Raw genomic sequence first — 17,207 nt, 5'->3', positions numbered from 1 at the left:
TCCAAATTTTTAGGGCAAAAATTACCGCTCCTAAGTCTAAGTCGTGAGTCGTATAGTTTTCTTCGTGCTTTTTCAATTGCCTTGAGGCATATGCAATTACCTTCTTGCGTTGCATTAGTACACATCCTAATCCTAACTTTGAAGCATCACAGTATACTTCAAAATCTTCCGTTCCTTCTGGCAAGGCGAGAATTGGAGCATTTGTTAACTTTTGCTTTAAAATCCTAAAAGCCTCTTCTTGCTTTGGTCCCCATTCAAGTTTAACTGCTTTACAGGTTAGCTTAGTTAATGGCACAACTATCTTAGAAAAATCTTTAATGAATCGCCTATAATATCCGGCTAACCCTAGAAAACTTCTAACTTCTGTAGCCGATTACGGGGCCTTCCATTTGGTGATTGCTTCTATTTTGGAGGGATCTACGTGAATACCTTCGTGATTTACCATATGACCCAAAAATTGCACCTCCTGTAGCCAAAATTCACACTTCGAGAATTTGGCGTAAAGCTTTTCCCTTCTTAACAAAGTTAAGAGTGCATGCAAGTGCTGACAGTGTTCATCCTGACTTTTGGAATAAATAAGTATATCGTCGATGAAGACAATTACAAATTTATCCAAATACGTTTTACAGATCCGATTCATCATGTCCATGAATGCCGCAGGTGCATTAGTTAGTCCGAAGGGTATGACTGTAAACTCATAATGACCATACCTAGTTCTGAAAGCAGTTTTTGGTATGTCTTATTCTTGGACTTTCAACTGATGGTATCCGGAGCGTAAGTCTATCTTAGAAAAATACCTAGCTCTCTGGAGTTGATAAAAAAGATCATCAATCCTAGGTAATGGGCATCGATTCTTAATTGTAACCTTATTCAGTTCCCTATAATCGATACACATTCGCATCGATCCATCTTTTTTTTCACAAACAATACTGGAGCTCCCCACAGGGATGAACTAGGTTGTATGAATCCTTTACTTAACAATTCATCTAACTGCTTTTTCAATTCTAGCATTTCAGTGGGTGCTAACCGGTAAGGTACTTTGGCTATCGGTGTAGTTCTAGGAATTAGATGAATCCTAAATTCTACTTCCCTGTCGGGTGGTAATCCAGGTAGTTCTTCTGGGAATACATCGGGATATTCTGAGACTACTGGGATTTCCTTAAGTTCGTTACTTTTCGTGTTAATGATTACTGAAATCATATACACTACTTCTTGTTTTCTTGAATAACTGGCCAACTTCATTACTGAAATGAATTTCAGTGGCTTTCGTGGTTTATCTCCTGTAATTGAAATTACTTTTCTTGTGGGTGTATGGATTTCTATGGAATATTTATCACAGAGAATTCGAGCATGGTTGGCTACTAACCAATCTATTCCTAACACCACATCGAATCCGGCTAAATTCATAGGTAACAGGTTTGCAGAAAATTTATGGCCTAAGAGTTCTATCTTTCCTTCTCGCAAAACCTTATCTATGTTAACAGAATTTCCATCTGCCGTTTCGACTGTAAAAACCTGCCTAAGGTTGGTTAAGGGTAGATTAAAAGCTTGAGAGAATGAAGTATTTATAAAACTTTGGTTTACACCAGAGTCAAATAATACTTTTGCATAAACGTTGTGAACTAGGAACGTACCAGCTATTACGTCAGGACTTAGTTCGGCTTCCTGAGTAGTCAACTAAAAGGCTCTTGCGTTTTTCTTGGTAGTTCCGTCTGCAGGTTTGACTTTATTGTCAGCTGGCTTGACCAATTTTGGACAGTCTGGTCTAAAATGTCCAGCTTCCCCACAATTATAGCAGACCGTGGCTTTCTTCTTCCTGCAATCTTCTTCTTGATGCCCTGGAATTTTACAGAAATTGCAATACCCCTTGCATCTTCCAAAATGCTTTCTTTTACAGGTATTGCAAAATGGAACAGTGGAAGATTGCCCAGTTCCCTTTTTCCGGAAATTACTACGGTTACCCACACGGAATCCTTGGGTAATCTTTTGGGCTACTTCCTTTTTCTGGTTTTCTTCACTTGTGCATACCAGTTCATCAGTTAGGGTGTTAGCTAATTCTACCGCATCGTCAATAGTGTGAGGTCTCGCAGCTTTAACGATATTACGGATTTCGCCAATCAATCCTCAAATATAGCGGGAAATAAGCACCGGTTCTGGCGAAGCCAGGGTTGGTACCACTCTCGCATACTCGAAGAATGTCGAAGTATTCCCTCGATAATCTACACCTATCATCCGATGGTTCAGGAATTTATTTGCCATTTGTTCCTTTTCATATTCAGGACAAAATTTTCTTTCCATTAGCTGCTTAAATTCTTCCCAATTCATGGCATAGGCCATATTTCTTCCTTTGGCTTGAAGTACCGTATTCCACCATTCTAGCGCCTCTTCTTTAAAAAGATGCGACGCATACATGACCTTGTCTTCCTCAGTACATTTACTTATCATAATTACTGCTTCAGTTTTCTCCAACCAACGCAGTGTCACAGTCGCCCCTTCATTGCCTGCAAATTCAGCTGGCTTACAAGCAAGAAATTCTTTATAAGTGCAACCGGGCGTTGCAGCTTTCATTCTTTTGAGAATTGGGGCTTGCCGTATCTCATTATCGTTGTTAGTATGATGACCGCCCCCGTTTACGCTACTACTGAAGTTATCTTCATGAGTACGTTTGCTAGGAATAATTTGTTGAGGTTCAACAGGTTTCTGGGCAGCAGCAAGGATTGCTGGAATATCATTAGCTATTCCTTGAGCAACGATATTCTCGATATATATTAACTTCATTAACTTGTTCATTATCAGCATTTGCCATCTGATAGTTAATTTATATAAATAATTAGCATAAAATAATTAATAACCAAATATAACAAAACAATTGCACATAATCACATAAATTTTACAACATACGTATAGCCAAAATTGTCGATTTCTCGACTTCCATTTTTATAGATTATATTAGGCATCCGTACACACTGTTATTTTACAAAAGTTTTATTTTTAAGTTATTTTACAAAAATTTTATTTTTATTACTATTGTTATTATACAAGCACAACTACTTTCTCACACCATACCTTTTGCTGATATTTCAGAAACGACGTTCCCTCTTGTCGTATTTTCAGGAAATCTGTGCTCCCACCTCCCGGATCCTATTTCCAGCATCCACCAGCTCCTCGCCAAAATGGCGGAGTTCAGCTAGGTTTTCATTGCTCATTGGTGGGTTTGGTATAGGTTCTGGGTCGAACTGAGGGAAAAAGGTATAGGGGTTATTGAGGAGGTTTTGAAACTGCCAGTCGTTAGTCCACCACTCGTCCATTTCTCCTAAAGGTTGGGTGTGGTTCAAAGGTTCTGGGATGGCTGGTTCCAAATTGATTGGAAGTTGGGTTTCAGCAGGATAAGGAAAGAGGTTATTATTGATAGGCCTGAGAATATCACAGCTTGCTAGTACGCGATCTAATTCCTCCTGTAGTGGCAATTCCTCGACTTGCCTAGAACTTTCCCCAATTTCCATTTCTACTTGCCTAGCATTTTCCTCAATCTCGATCCCTTTTCCTTTATCAATGGGATTTTCAATTTTGGGAACTTTTCTAGTTGCTGGTTTCCTCCTACGTACTCTCCTCCAGCCTACAAATCTTCTCCTTTTCTTAGGCTTTGGTTTCTCCGGAGGTGGAGCTCGAAATTCCATAGGTTCTTCTACATCGGGTAAGTAACCAGTAAAGTCGCTAGAAACTTCCACTTTTACGGGATAGAGATTGAGATTCTGAAGGGCTTCAGATAGCTCATTCATGCTGTTTAGCATATATGCAAAATGCACACAAAATGCAAAGTTAAAATTTTATAATAAAATTTCACAGATAAACATTCAAGTATTATTGCATACCGTGTGACTAATTTAATACAAAGGACAACTGAAATTTAAAACATACTAGGGTTTATTGTAAACTTATTTATTTACTGGGTAAAATTTTCTTTAGAGTTTCTGGATTGTAGATGATATGGGTGCTAATACTGGGTCAGGGTATTTAAAATTTTGCATTTACTGCTACAGTGGCTAACATATAGAGATCTGCCCATTTTTCATCTAACTCATCTTCCCATGGTGGGTTATTGCCTATTTCCTGTGTCTCCTTAGGCATCCTTACTTCTTTTGGTTGTCGCTTCTTTATTTTCTCTTGACTTTTCCTAATAATCAAACTTCTTTTATTAGGAGAAAGTGGTTTTTCAAACTGTGCTTTACGAACAAATATTCCTTCCTCAGTATTTCCTGAGTGTTTTGAGGATGATGATCCCTTATCTTTTGGTGCACTATCTAATTGACGATAGATGTCTGAAAGTCTTTGCTTACCCATACTGTAAACAAATATTCAGATAATAAAACATATAATCACAAAAATGGAAATCAGTAAAATTAAGTATTTTCTAAATACTTACTTGGTTTAAATCAGTGGCTCTGATACCACCTTTTCCTGTCACGGCCCCAACCTCGGTTTAACCCGGTCAGGAGCCGCGGGACAGGAACCTGTGGTATTTAATTGATGCGACAGCGGAAGATTTTAACAGGATCTTTTTAAAACTTGAAATGCCCGATTATTTTATTTCATAATTTGGGATAAACCCCGTAATTTACAATAGAGGAATTTTACTAGGAAATTCCCTGATTTATTTAAACATGTTTATTTATTTTAACTGAGCCACCTCTTCAAGCTTTTTAGTGCTCCGTAGCACGTTATCTTTGATTTACAGCAGGTCGCCTGAAACATGTTTTAAAAATATTTTGTCAGCGGGGAAATACTGGTGAATCATTCATTTTGAGAAAATGACACATAGTTATAAATTACAGCACAAGAGCGATTACAATGGCTTCTATCTTATTTTTATCTGGCGCCGTCTCACCTGGTGACGATGGTCACACCACTATTGGGTCTTTCCCCAAGTAGTGACGTTTATCACTGTTAGGATTTATTAGCCTAATCGTGAGAAATTAGTAATGTGCACAATACCCCACTAGCCAGTGATTTAAGATAACCACGACTTAATCCCTGTAATTATAACTTTTGAAAATAATTTGGAGTATTGTAAAATATAATTGATAAAAAGAGAATGACTCACATTGCAGATTTATCTGGGTAGAGTTTAGCCTACTGATAAGCCTGATAACCTAATTTAAACAACAATGCATACGAACTAGGTCAGTAACTAATACAACATTTACGATAACTCATGAGATTAAACCCTCACGACGAATGACAAAGTGCAATACTTAAACATCCATCGAATTCAAGAAGAATGACAAAGTATAAACCCAATTTGAGCAGCACTTAAACATTCATCGGATAGTTTTAATCGATCGGACATTGAATCGTAGCAGCGATCGAGTTAATACCCGGGATCGTAGCAGCACCTCGCTATGTGAAATTATGATTTCTAGCAGTGAGAATTCATTTTGATTGAAAGTTTTCGACAACAGAATGAAGCCCCATGCACAGGCTATTTATAGCCTGAATTTGGGGTTTACGCGGCCCGCGTAAACCCATGGTTAACTCTTACGCGGCCCGCGTGGCCGCCTAGTCTACGTATAGGTTGCATGGGTCACGAGTAGGGTCACCATGTGGTCAACACGTGGTTCCGGATGCTTATCCGGTCAGACTTCAAGTTGACGTGGCCCGCGTAAAGCTAAGCTAACCCTTACGCGGCCCGCCTGAAACTCAAAAACTTTGTTTTCTTGGTTTTTCATGTAGAGTAGAGTTTCAGGGGTCTGGGTTTTTATTTATGGGTCGTTTAGGGATATTTTTGTAGTCCTTACACCTACACCTCTGAGCTTCGTTGTTTTTATGTTTGCTGGGGGTTAGGGTTGTTTATACATACAACCTTAAACAGTTGTGTTGTGCATGTGTCGTAGTCATCTCGATTCTCAATTGTTTGTCTTTTTGGAACAATTTGATATTTATATATTTGTTTATTTATTTAAATGTTATCAGTTTGGAACATAGCGTAACTATGTTGCCTTGTACCTCATGCCTTTATTGTTTTCTTATGCATGGTGTCACACCCTAAGTTTCCGGTGGGCTCAGAAGAGTAGGGTTAAAGCGTGCCGATTAGATAACAGTATCACAATATGTACGCAATGGAAATATTGAGTAAGCATAATTAATTTAATGATAACTTAAATATAATAATAAAATTTAAGTACAAGCGTTCAGTGTATGCCCACATCCGAGGTCAAAATAAAAAGTGTTTAGGACATCTTAGGCCTTAAACTAAGGAGTTGCAAATTCCATAGCCCTTATCATATCCAGCCCGGATTTCCAGCATAATATCAAGGTTCGGTACCTGCGGTTCAATCTTTTGAAAATACGTTAGCTTTCACCGGTAAATACAATTAACCGACTCGTTAGGAAAATATGTTTTTTTTTTTCAAAATGGTTTAGTACATAGAGAAAACCCGTGGGTAATCATTTAGTAATTCTTGGGATTTATCATGTCACCAGTTTTACATACTTGTCATACAGCCGGGAACCGGAAATCATAAGTCGGTCATTTTCATTGATATAATGCTTAAGGTACACACCATCTATTAAAACACGTCTTACAGGTCGTAGGCCTACCCCGACATGTTATTTTATATGACCATACAAGTTTATGAGTCGGGACGTCCGGACACGGTGCTGATAACCCCCAAGTGTTTCAGTTATTAAGTAATACAGACTAAATTGAGTTCTTATATTTATAAGCAATCACAGGGCTCATTTATATAATAACCGCTCCAAGTGACATATTTGCCATACCCCAAGTTTTAAAAGAAAATAAGTTAAGAATATTTACCTTTTGCTAACTTCCAATCAAATAATTGATTTCTGTTAGAAAAAGCCGCAAGTCTAAATATTATTAATATGAGGCCGATTATCTGGAGGGCTCTATAGTCCGAAATGAATGAAAATAGTGTTCATTAGAATGTATACGGGTCATTGGGAAGCCCTTAGATTTGACCTGTTATCTTAGGAATTGGTTCGGTTTCGCTAGATTAAGCGTAGCCTGGATAGAATGTGGTTTATACCCATCCGAGTGCAATGACTCATTAGATAGGGTTGTTTAACCATACATTCTGTTTTAAAATGGTTTTGAAGTATTAAACCCATTACGCGTAGTTTATGCGAACTAGGTTCGTATAATTAGTCATGTGCGTATAAGCGGGTTTGGAAGGTTGGTTGGGTCTATGAGACTATGACAAGTCCGTGAGGTAAAAACATATTTTATAATATTATACATTTTTTTGAAAGTCAGAATGTTAGTTATTTTGGTTTAAAATGTTTCTTTAGCTTTTATGATGGAAAATGGTATAGTTGTCCTTTTTAATACACACACACACACACACTAGACTTGTCATTTGATCTACCAAACGACATGACCAGAAGGTATAACCTCAGGGGGGTTATACTCTATACTAATATGGTCATAATTTTGGGTTTAAATAGGTTCTAATGTTCACCAAACGGGTCTGAATCTAAAGTCAAAGCAAAAGTCAATCTGCTTGACTTTTGACATAGAATGAGGTGCTAAACTGAAATGGACGAGTTGGGCATGCTAAAATTGGTTTATATATGTTATACATTCTGTTTTAATGTCTAAACAAGTGAGCTATAAGCTTAGGAATTCATTTATGTAATTTACATAAACCGTTGCATATTGACTTTTAAAGTAAGCATGCTTGATGTGTGAAAAGTGTGTATATTAAATTCAGAACAAGTTTTAAAATGGAATCACTACTAATCCACACACAATCGGCAAGTGCACCAGTCGCAGTGTAGTGAAGATGGCAAGACCGGATATTAATCCGTGGACACTATAGGCGAAATTTCAATACTTAACCTCTATAAAAAAGCCTAGCTAAATTTAGTTTGGAATTTTGTGAATTTCTAATAACCTAATTAATTTATAAAGCAGTAAACAAGAATTTCATGCAAACAACTCAGGGCAGCAAACTGAACGCAACAAGCAGGCGAACTCGAAAAACGAGTGCTAGGAACAAATATGATGAGAAAGAACTATCTAGGTGTCAAATCCCTAGACTCATGCAATACTACTTTGACTACGGACAATGACTGAATACCCTAATCTACCCAATAAACGTCCCGTTAGAGATGATAAACCGTGCAAGAAAGTGGGCGATATGCGAAGTGCTAAGATGGACCGGCTCAAACTATCGATACCAAGTCCCACAAATATCAAATACATGACAACTAAGGTGTCACAATCCTCAATTCGTAAATCAGAAGAAAACTCGAAGATTGAAATCCTAGGAAACCCTAGACGCGAAGAAATAAATGGATCCGAGCTATCAGTCACCCAATCTACCCACCAATGCCTAGCTAATAACCTAGCAAACCTAATTCTCCTCTCGAATCACTAGGTAAGGATACAAGTTTTAATTACTTGATTTTAATTCTGGATTAACTTGTTTTATTTCTAAGGTCAAGATTCAAACCGAAAACCCTAATATTACCGATTTAAACTGAAATCTAAGTCTAGGGGATATTTCTATATGCCTAAACTACTAATTTCAACAACCAAGAATCAATTAAACAACTTCAACATGCAATATCAATATCAATTTCAAGGAAAAATCATGTAAATCGCATAAAATAGTCAAAACCGAGTCAAGGTAACATCACAAACATCTAGTTCATCTCAACCTAAGCAGTTTAGAAGTTTAGCTACTCATAATGTTTAAAGCATAAAACATTAAAAAACATGTAGCAAACATGGTTGGAAATAAATATAAATCGTTAGAACAAAGGTCTAAAAGCATAAAGCCAATGAAAATCGAACCCAAGCTCTTTGTTTCTTCAAACACCTTCAAATCCTCCAAGTATTCTTCAGTCTAGTATTCTTGCAATGTCTGCCGTATGCTCCACAGTAGGGTTCACGAATGATCATATATTCCCCTCCGAAAAGATCTGTCAGACGAGTTATAATAAGAGGGGAGGGGGTGGTCCGTTATGGACTCCTGGCGGGTGGTCCATAGGACAACCCTTAAAAGGGTTAATACAATGCACATTCTATACTTTATTCGGTTAATTGATTGAACTTGGTAACCACTAGTCATTGGGATTTGCAGGTAATAATGGGCATAAGATATGGGTTTTATGAAGATTGAACGGGAACTTGAAGTGGTGAAACAAGAATTGGAGCGAACAAGAATTTAACAAGGAAACACAAGGAACCACTTCAGTCAGTGCCGTAACCTACGGCAGAGGGCCGTAGGTTACGGCTCCCATTCTTGTCCAAAACAGCCGCCGTAAAACAGTAGAAGGTCGGCGTAAGGTTTAATTTCTCGCCGTAACCTACGGCAAATGGCCGTAGGTTACGGCTCTCTGGTTGACTAGTTGACTATCTTACTGCCGTAACCTACGGTAGAGGGCCGTAGGTTACGGCGCCGACTGGGCTCAACATGTAACTCTCACATTTAATAACTATTGGATGGAGAATTATGGTGGGTAATCATGGTTTTTCGGTTACTACTTGAGGAGAACGAAATTGGGAGTATATTAGAGGCTCTTGGGAGTGAAGAACAGGGGCTTATCACTTATCTTTCATCTATACTTTGTTGCTTGTAATTGTGTTGAACAATTTTCTCTTTTATTTACATTATGATGTCGCTTCAAGCCATGCGTGGCTAAACACTCTATGGTCATCCTAGGTTGAAGGTTTGTTTGAGATAATTGTGTTTTGATTCCATATTTCTAGAATGGTAAACTTTATCTATGTCTTGTTTATTATGGTGTGTGATTGCTTGCTTGTAAATTGTTGATTCTTATGATATTCTAGTTTGAAACCATACGTTCTTGGTGCCGTTGGCAATCGAGATATCATGGGTAGAATTAGGATTAGGTAAGGGTTGATTGGTCATCGGGTAACAACCTCACGTTCTAGGAATCTGAGTACTTCGTTCCCTTTTATCACAACAAGTAATTACACATGAACTATGTCTATGTAGTTCTTTCTAGTGGATGATAGCACAAACGTTGAAGCAAACCGGAAACTTAGGATGGTCATTTGTCTCTAAATTGTTTACAAACTCAATTCTCATTTCGCAAATTAATTAGTAATCTTAGTTTTAAAAACCAATCAATCAAATCAACTCTTGAACTTTATTTTCTTGCAATTAGCTTAATTTAGTTAACTTAGACAAACCTTTAAATAGCACATATTCCACAAACTCCCTGTATTCGATACCCACTTACCGCTATCTATTTAGTAGTAATTGGATTAAATTTGATTGTGACCAAGACATCACGTCAAATTTTGGCGCCGTTGCCAGGGAGTAGTGCGCAACGTGTGTTAATTTAGTAGTTTTGTTTGTTATTTTCGGGTTTACGCTGGTTGTGTTTAGTGTGCAGGTACTTTCAGGTGTATGCATACTAGAGGCTCTCACAAGTCGTCACCACTATCGTTCGATCCGGAAATTGAAAGGACATTGAGGCAAAACAGAGTTCTATTACGAGAAAACAGAATTATTGGTTCACCTACTTCACCCATTACACCAAGAAACATCATGCAAGAATCACAAGTACCACCCACAACGGGTCAAACGACCTCAATTTTCACACCTACTGTCACACAACCATCACCAAACACCACCATACCTAATACCACTACCGAAGTCACACCAACCAACGCCACGCAACCAATCACTACCCAAGTTGAACCCACTCTTACCTTTAGCCCTTCCACCATAATCCCACCACTCTCCCATTTCTTTCCCCCAACTACGGGTCAATCATCCTATAATTTCACAATTGCACCAAATTCAACTATTGTGCATGATATGCCATCTTTTAGACCACAAAACCAATCGGGCTTTCAATACTCGACTCTTCCATTTGGGCAATCTTTGGGAGTTCAAGGAGATGGGTATGATGAAGGATATGAGAAGTTTGAAGGTTTTGATGAAAACGGGTATGCTTATGGGGGTGATGGAGATCAAGGAGAATTCAGATACATGCAAGGCCAAATGCAAGTAATGCCAAATGTTGGTGGAGTGCAACAACAACAACTCATATCACAACACATTAGGCCAAGGCCACAAGGGCCATAATTGCAACGCCCGGTACCATTGCAACAAGTTTGCCCACCGAATGTTCAACAACAATTCCAAAGGCCAATTCAAAACCCATCGATGCCACATCAATAATTTCAACAACCAAATGCACCACAAGGGCATATACCAAGACCAATGGGTCCTGTTCGTCCAAGGGGGCGGTTTGGTGTACCAAGAAGGCATCTTAGAGAACATGCGAGGGGTATTGAAGCGCATTTTAGGCCGGTGATTACTCATAATCCTTCACCGGTGGTTATTCCTCATAACAACCAAGGGAGAACTTTTGAAGTAAGAACAAATTCTTTACAAAGTTTGCCGAAATACAAGGGGCTAGCAACGTAGGAGCCTTATTTCCATTTGGAGGCCTATGACTCAATTTGCAATACTCTTGGGAGTCAAGGTTTTTTGGCCGATGATGTCAAGTTGGTATTATTTCAATTTTCTTTGGAGGACAAGGCAAAGAAGTGGTTTTACACTTTGCTTTCGGCATCTATTTATACTTGGGCGGAAATGCAACAAATTTTCCTAGACGAATTTTACACCGCCCAAAAGACCAATGATGCTAGGAAGGGGTTGAGGAGTTTCCAACAACAACAAGGCAAAATGTTTCATGAAGCCTTCGAACGTTTTAATATGATGATTAAAAATTGTCCTCATCATGGGATTGAACTTTGGGAGTTGATGAATGCCTTCCACGAGGGGTTAAGTGCCGAAGATGCTCGTGATTTGATGTCCATTACAAATGGGTCTTTTGGCACGAATTACGAGAATGAAGATTGGGAGTTCTTGGAACAAATGGCCATTACTTCGAAGAGAAAAGCTCAAGCATCAAGGAGAGCACGACCGGCCGTTACCCGAACATAAGTGCATGCGGTTGATGATGGTAATGTACAAACTTCTAACCAAATTTATGATGTTTGTGCTATTTGCAATGAAATAGGTCATGCGGCTGAAAATTGCCAAGGAATGGTGGAAGGGCAATATGAGGAGGTGAATGCTTTGCAAGGTCAAGGAGGGGGTGGTAGAAACTTCAACATGAACTCTAACACTTACCACCCCGAGTTGAGGAACCACCCAAATTTCCGATATGGGAACCCTTCAAATCAAGCAAACCCGAATTTTCAAGGTAGCCAAGGAAACTATGGTTCGCGCCAACCTTACAATAACCAAAGTGGATATAGAGGTGGGAACAACCAAGGATATCAAAGGCAATATCAAGAACAAGGGGGGTCTTCGGGTGGCAATGAAATGATGGAAATGTTGAAGAGCATGCAAGCGGAGATGCAAAAGAGGAATCAAATGGATGACGCTCGCATACAAAAGGACGAGGCCTGAGACAAAGCGATTCAAACTTTGACCACCCAAATGGGTCAACTTGCAACCGAAGTGTCAGAATTGAAGAAAAACAAAGGTCAATTACCAAGCGACACTAAGGTAAACCCATCTCATGGTACTTCAAGAGGTAATAACGTTAATATTCACCATGTAAGTGTTTTGAGAAGTGGGAAAGAGTAGAAAACCAATCCTTCACCGGATTTGGTTGATGGGGTGGTTGAGGATATAACGGGTCAAGAAAGTGTAGAAGAAAATGAACCACCTATTGTTTCTTCTAAAAAACCCAATTTTGAAAAACCCAAAATTAATAAAGAAAAAGAAAAGATAAATGAGGATGAGGGATCTAGTGAAGTACCATTTCCCTCGGCTTTATTAGATCCGGGTAGAAAAAAATTTATTTCAAAACGGGGTCCTCAAAAAGAAGAAATGTGGGAGGTTTTTAAACAGGTTAAAATTAATCTTCCTTTACTTGAAGCTATCAAACAGGTACCCGCTTACGCCAAGTTCTTAAAAGAATTGTGTACTCAAAAGAGGCAACAAAAAGTGCCTAAATTGGTAGACTTGACGGAGCGGGTAAGTGCGGTCTTGAAAGGAGATCTTCCTCCTAAGCTACAAGATCCGGGAACGTCTCTAATAAACATCCAAGTTGGAAATTTTCAAACCGCAAGGGCGTTATTGGATCTTGGAGCCGGAGTAAGTATCCTACCGGGGGGGGGGTTTATATGACCAATACGATTTTGGTCCATTAAAGCGGGTTGAGACAACGGTTGTACTAGCCGATTTGTCTCATAAACTTCCCCGGGGTATCGTACGGGATGTGATAGTTAAGGTTGATGAGTTTTATTATCCCGTGGATTTTCCTGTGCTCGATTACTCATCCGCGGACCCAATTCAACAACAAAATGTCATTTTGGGTCGGCCGTTTTTAAATACCGCACATGCCGTTATTGATTGTCGATATGGTACGGTCGACATGACATTCGGTAATAGAAAGATGAGATTAAATGTTTTTACTAACGGTACTAACGTTTATGGTGATGAGTGTTTCTTAGCAGATTTCATAGATGGATACGACCCGAAGGAGTTCGAAGAGGAAATTTTGGGTTCTTGTGTTTGTGATATGTCTTTGCAGGTTCATGCATGTGAGTTGGAGATGGAAGAGAAAGAGCAAGAGGCTCTTGCGGTAAAAGAAGGAAGACCGCCATGGACCCACCAAACAGATACTTTACCGGTGGAAATCGACTCGGGTACAAAACCTTCCTTGGAATGTCCACCAAGTGTGGAATTGAAAGAGCTACCAAAGCACCTAAAGTATGCATTTTTGGGGGATAATGACACTTTACCGGTGATCATTGCTCATGGTTGTAAAAGTCGCTAGGCGCTCCCTAGTCGGTCGACCGGGGAGTTGAGAGTACTCGGTCTAGGCAGAGAGTACACGGGGAGTACTCGGAGATGCCAAATTATAAAGAAATTAGTTTTTGGAAATTAAATATATGTCAAATAACATAAATTTACTAATATTTATAACAAAATACGTGAAATTGATATTCATTCTTTAATATGATAGGCATAGAAATTATGTTTTATGTTATTTTAAGTCAAACTTGGCCAGAGTTGACTTACTAGATCCGATTTTGGCCAATGTTGACCGCATTTGATCGATTCCGAGTAATTAGTCGGAGTTGAAGAAAGTCGCGTCGGCAGCCTACCTTGTAGCGACTACTCGGGGAGTACTCGGCCTTGGAGACCTTGTTTTACAACCATGACATTGCTTCCAATTTGGCGGTAGCTCAAGAAGAGGAGTTGATACGGGTGTTGAAGGCTCACAAGGCGGCAATTGGGTGGACGATAGCCGATTTAAAAGGTATTAGTCCATCCATTGTGATGCACAAAATCATTACAAGTGAAGATGCAAAGCCGACCCGTGAAACACAAAGAAGGTTGAACCCAAATTTGAGAGAGGTGGTAAAGAAAGAAGTGATCAAGTGGTTGGATGCGGGGATTATTTATCCCATCTCGGATAGTGCGTGGGAACAGTTGGTGAAGGCTCCTATCTTGCAACCACCGGATTGGTCAAAGCCGTTTGAAATTATGTGTGATGCTAGTGACACGACTATTGGCGCGGTTTTGGGTCAAAGGGTGGATAAGAAACTGGTGGTGATATATTATGCAAGCAAAACTTTGTCCGAGGTGCAACTCAATTACACCACGACCGAAAAAGAATTATTAGCGGTGGTGTATGCCTTGGACAAGTTTAGATCTTACATTTGGGGGAGCAAGGTGATAGTGTATTCGGATCATAGTGCGGTCTGATATTTGATGGAAAAGAAGGACGCAAAGCCCCGGTTGATTCGTTGGGTGCTTTTGTTGCAAGAATTTGATCTTGAGATTCGGGACAAAAAGGGATGTGAAAATGTTGTTGCGGATCATTTGTCCTGGATTCCATTGGAAGGTGTTGACGACCCGAGTGAGATTAATGAACGGTTTCCCAACAAGCAATTGTTAGCCGTATCTACTTTTGTTGCACCTTGGTATGCCCACTACGTGAACTATTTGGCCAAGGGTGCAATTCCGAATCATTGGACGAAGAAGAGACAACAACAATTTCTTAGTCAAGTGAAGCAATATATATGGGATGAACCGGACTTGTTCAAAATCGGATCCGATCAAGTGATAAGAAGATGTGTTCCCAAAACTAAAATTTTAGAGATTTTGACCCATGCTCATTCATCGGCATGTGGAGGGCATTTTAGTGGGAACAAGACGGGTTATCGGGTGTTATCTAGTGGGTTTTATTGGCCCATGATTTTTAAGGATTCTTGCGAGTATGCCCGAAATTGCATCAATTGTCATAGAGTGGGAAGCATTTCGAAGCGGGATAAAATGCCGTTACAACCAATCTTGGTAGTGGAGGTATTTGATGTTTGGGGAATAGACTTCATGGGTCCTTTCCCAAACTCAAATGGGTTTTTATACATATTGGTTGCAGTTGACTACGTTTCGAAATGGATTGAAGTTATCGCTACGAGGACCAACGATCACTCCGTTGTATGTAAGTTTGTGCAATCCAATATTTTCGCTCGATTCGGTGTGCCTAGGGTGATAATAAGTGATGGCGGGTCACACTTCAAGAACTTCAACTTTGGAAAATTGTTAAAAAGGTACAATGTGAACCACCGCGTTGCTACACCGTACCATCCGCAAACGAGTGGTCAAGTGGAAGTGTCTAACCGGCAAATTAAAAAATTTTAATGAAGGCGGTAAGAACGGATCGGAAAGACTTGTTAAGCAAACTTGATGATGCATTGTGGGCTTATCGAACAGCCTACAAAACTCCACTTGATACCACTCCTTATCGAATGGTGTATGGAAAAGGGTGTCACTTGCCTATGGAGTTAGCACATCGGGCATATTGGGCGATTAAAACGGTGAATGCAAACTATGACGAAGCGGGTCGGGCGAGAAAGCTACAATTGAATGAAATTGAGGAAATAAGGGATCAAGCTTATGAGTGTGCATCCACATATAAAGACAAACTGAAAAAAGTTCATGATGCGAACATAAGGAAAAAGAACTTTGAAGTAGGTCAAAAAGTGTGGTTGTACAATTCAAGATTGAAGATGTTCGCGGGGAAACTCAAAAGCAAGTGGATGGGTCCTTACGTTGTCCGAAGAGTGGGAAGATTTGGTGATGTTGACATTCAAGACGAATAAACAAATAAGCAACAAACGGTGAACGGGCATCGGCTAAAATCGTACTTGGAAGGTAACGATATCAACAATCTCGAGCTCGACAAAGTGGGTTACATTTTACGCCCGGTGGATGACGAAGAAATGTGAAAGAGGCCCAGTTTTGGTGTTTGTAAATATTTAGTTTAGTTTATTTTAGTTTGAATAAGTTCCGTTTAAACCGGTGTTCGAAACAAGTGTGGGGAAATTTTTACGGATTTCCCGAACATAGTGTTGAGGACAACACGGGTTTTTAACGGGGGGGGGGGGGGGTAGGGTAATAATTTTCATGTTTCGTAAAGTTGAAAAAAAACACATAAAAAATAAAAATTATAAAAGCTATAAAAAATTTATAAGACTTTTTTTTGGCCCCCCTTTTTGCTGCCCAGCTCTAGCCGTAGCCTACGGCAGGGAGCCGTAGGTTACGGCTCCATATGTACAAAACAAAGCCTTACGACTCCCCGCTACTGTTTTACGGTGATCCTTTTGGGACTCAGATACCACCGTAACCTACGGCTGGGTGCCGTAGGTTACGGCACCGAGGGGAATTGAGGGGTGATCTTGTCGGCGATTTCACATATAAAAAAAAACAAAAGAAAAACAATAAAACCGAAAATAATTTTAATAATAATAATAATTAATAAAACTCTCCAATTTACCCCAACCACACATATCATCTTCTCCATCTAACTTCTTCATCTTCTTCCCTTAGAACCCTAGCCGCCATACCTTCAAATCTTCATAACTCTCTCAAATCTAACCCGATTTTAGTGATTTTTAGGTCTATTTTGGGTAAAATTTCACAAGGATTCTAGATTTGTACTCATAATTCGAAGAATCCTTTGTTTTTGGGTCGGATTTACACATAGGGGGTGCCGAAATTGTGGGGTTTCTTGTGGGTTTTTGTGTGAGCTTCAAGTTTTTGTGATTCTCATCTTCTAAAACATTAAGGTATGCACTTTCTTATTACTCTTTTATGTACATTGAGGTTTGTAAGTTTCAATCTTTGTTTTTGCTTACACACACTTGCTTATACATGATAGATGTAGGAATT

At 39.3% G+C, this 17,207-nt stretch overlaps 1 non-coding gene across 1 annotated transcript; it reads right to left on the bottom strand.

Annotated features, from left to right (window-relative positions):
• Positions 1-11,649: 11,649 nt before the first annotated feature.
• Positions 11,650-11,755, bottom strand: LOC118488710. Its single transcript, XR_004885254.1, has one exon. It is a non-coding gene; the product is annotated as a small nucleolar RNA R71 (small nucleolar RNA).
• Between the last annotated feature and the right edge of the window lie 5,452 nt (positions 11,756-17,207).

The sequence above is a fragment of the Helianthus annuus genome, chromosome 16 (genome assembly GCF_002127325.2).
Source record: "Helianthus annuus cultivar XRQ/B chromosome 16, HanXRQr2.0-SUNRISE, whole genome shotgun sequence".
In the NCBI taxonomy this organism is placed as follows: domain Eukaryota; kingdom Viridiplantae; phylum Streptophyta; class Magnoliopsida; order Asterales; family Asteraceae; genus Helianthus; species Helianthus annuus.
The sequence above is the reverse complement of the archived record's forward strand: the minus strand, read 5'-3'. Positions and strand labels throughout refer to the sequence as shown.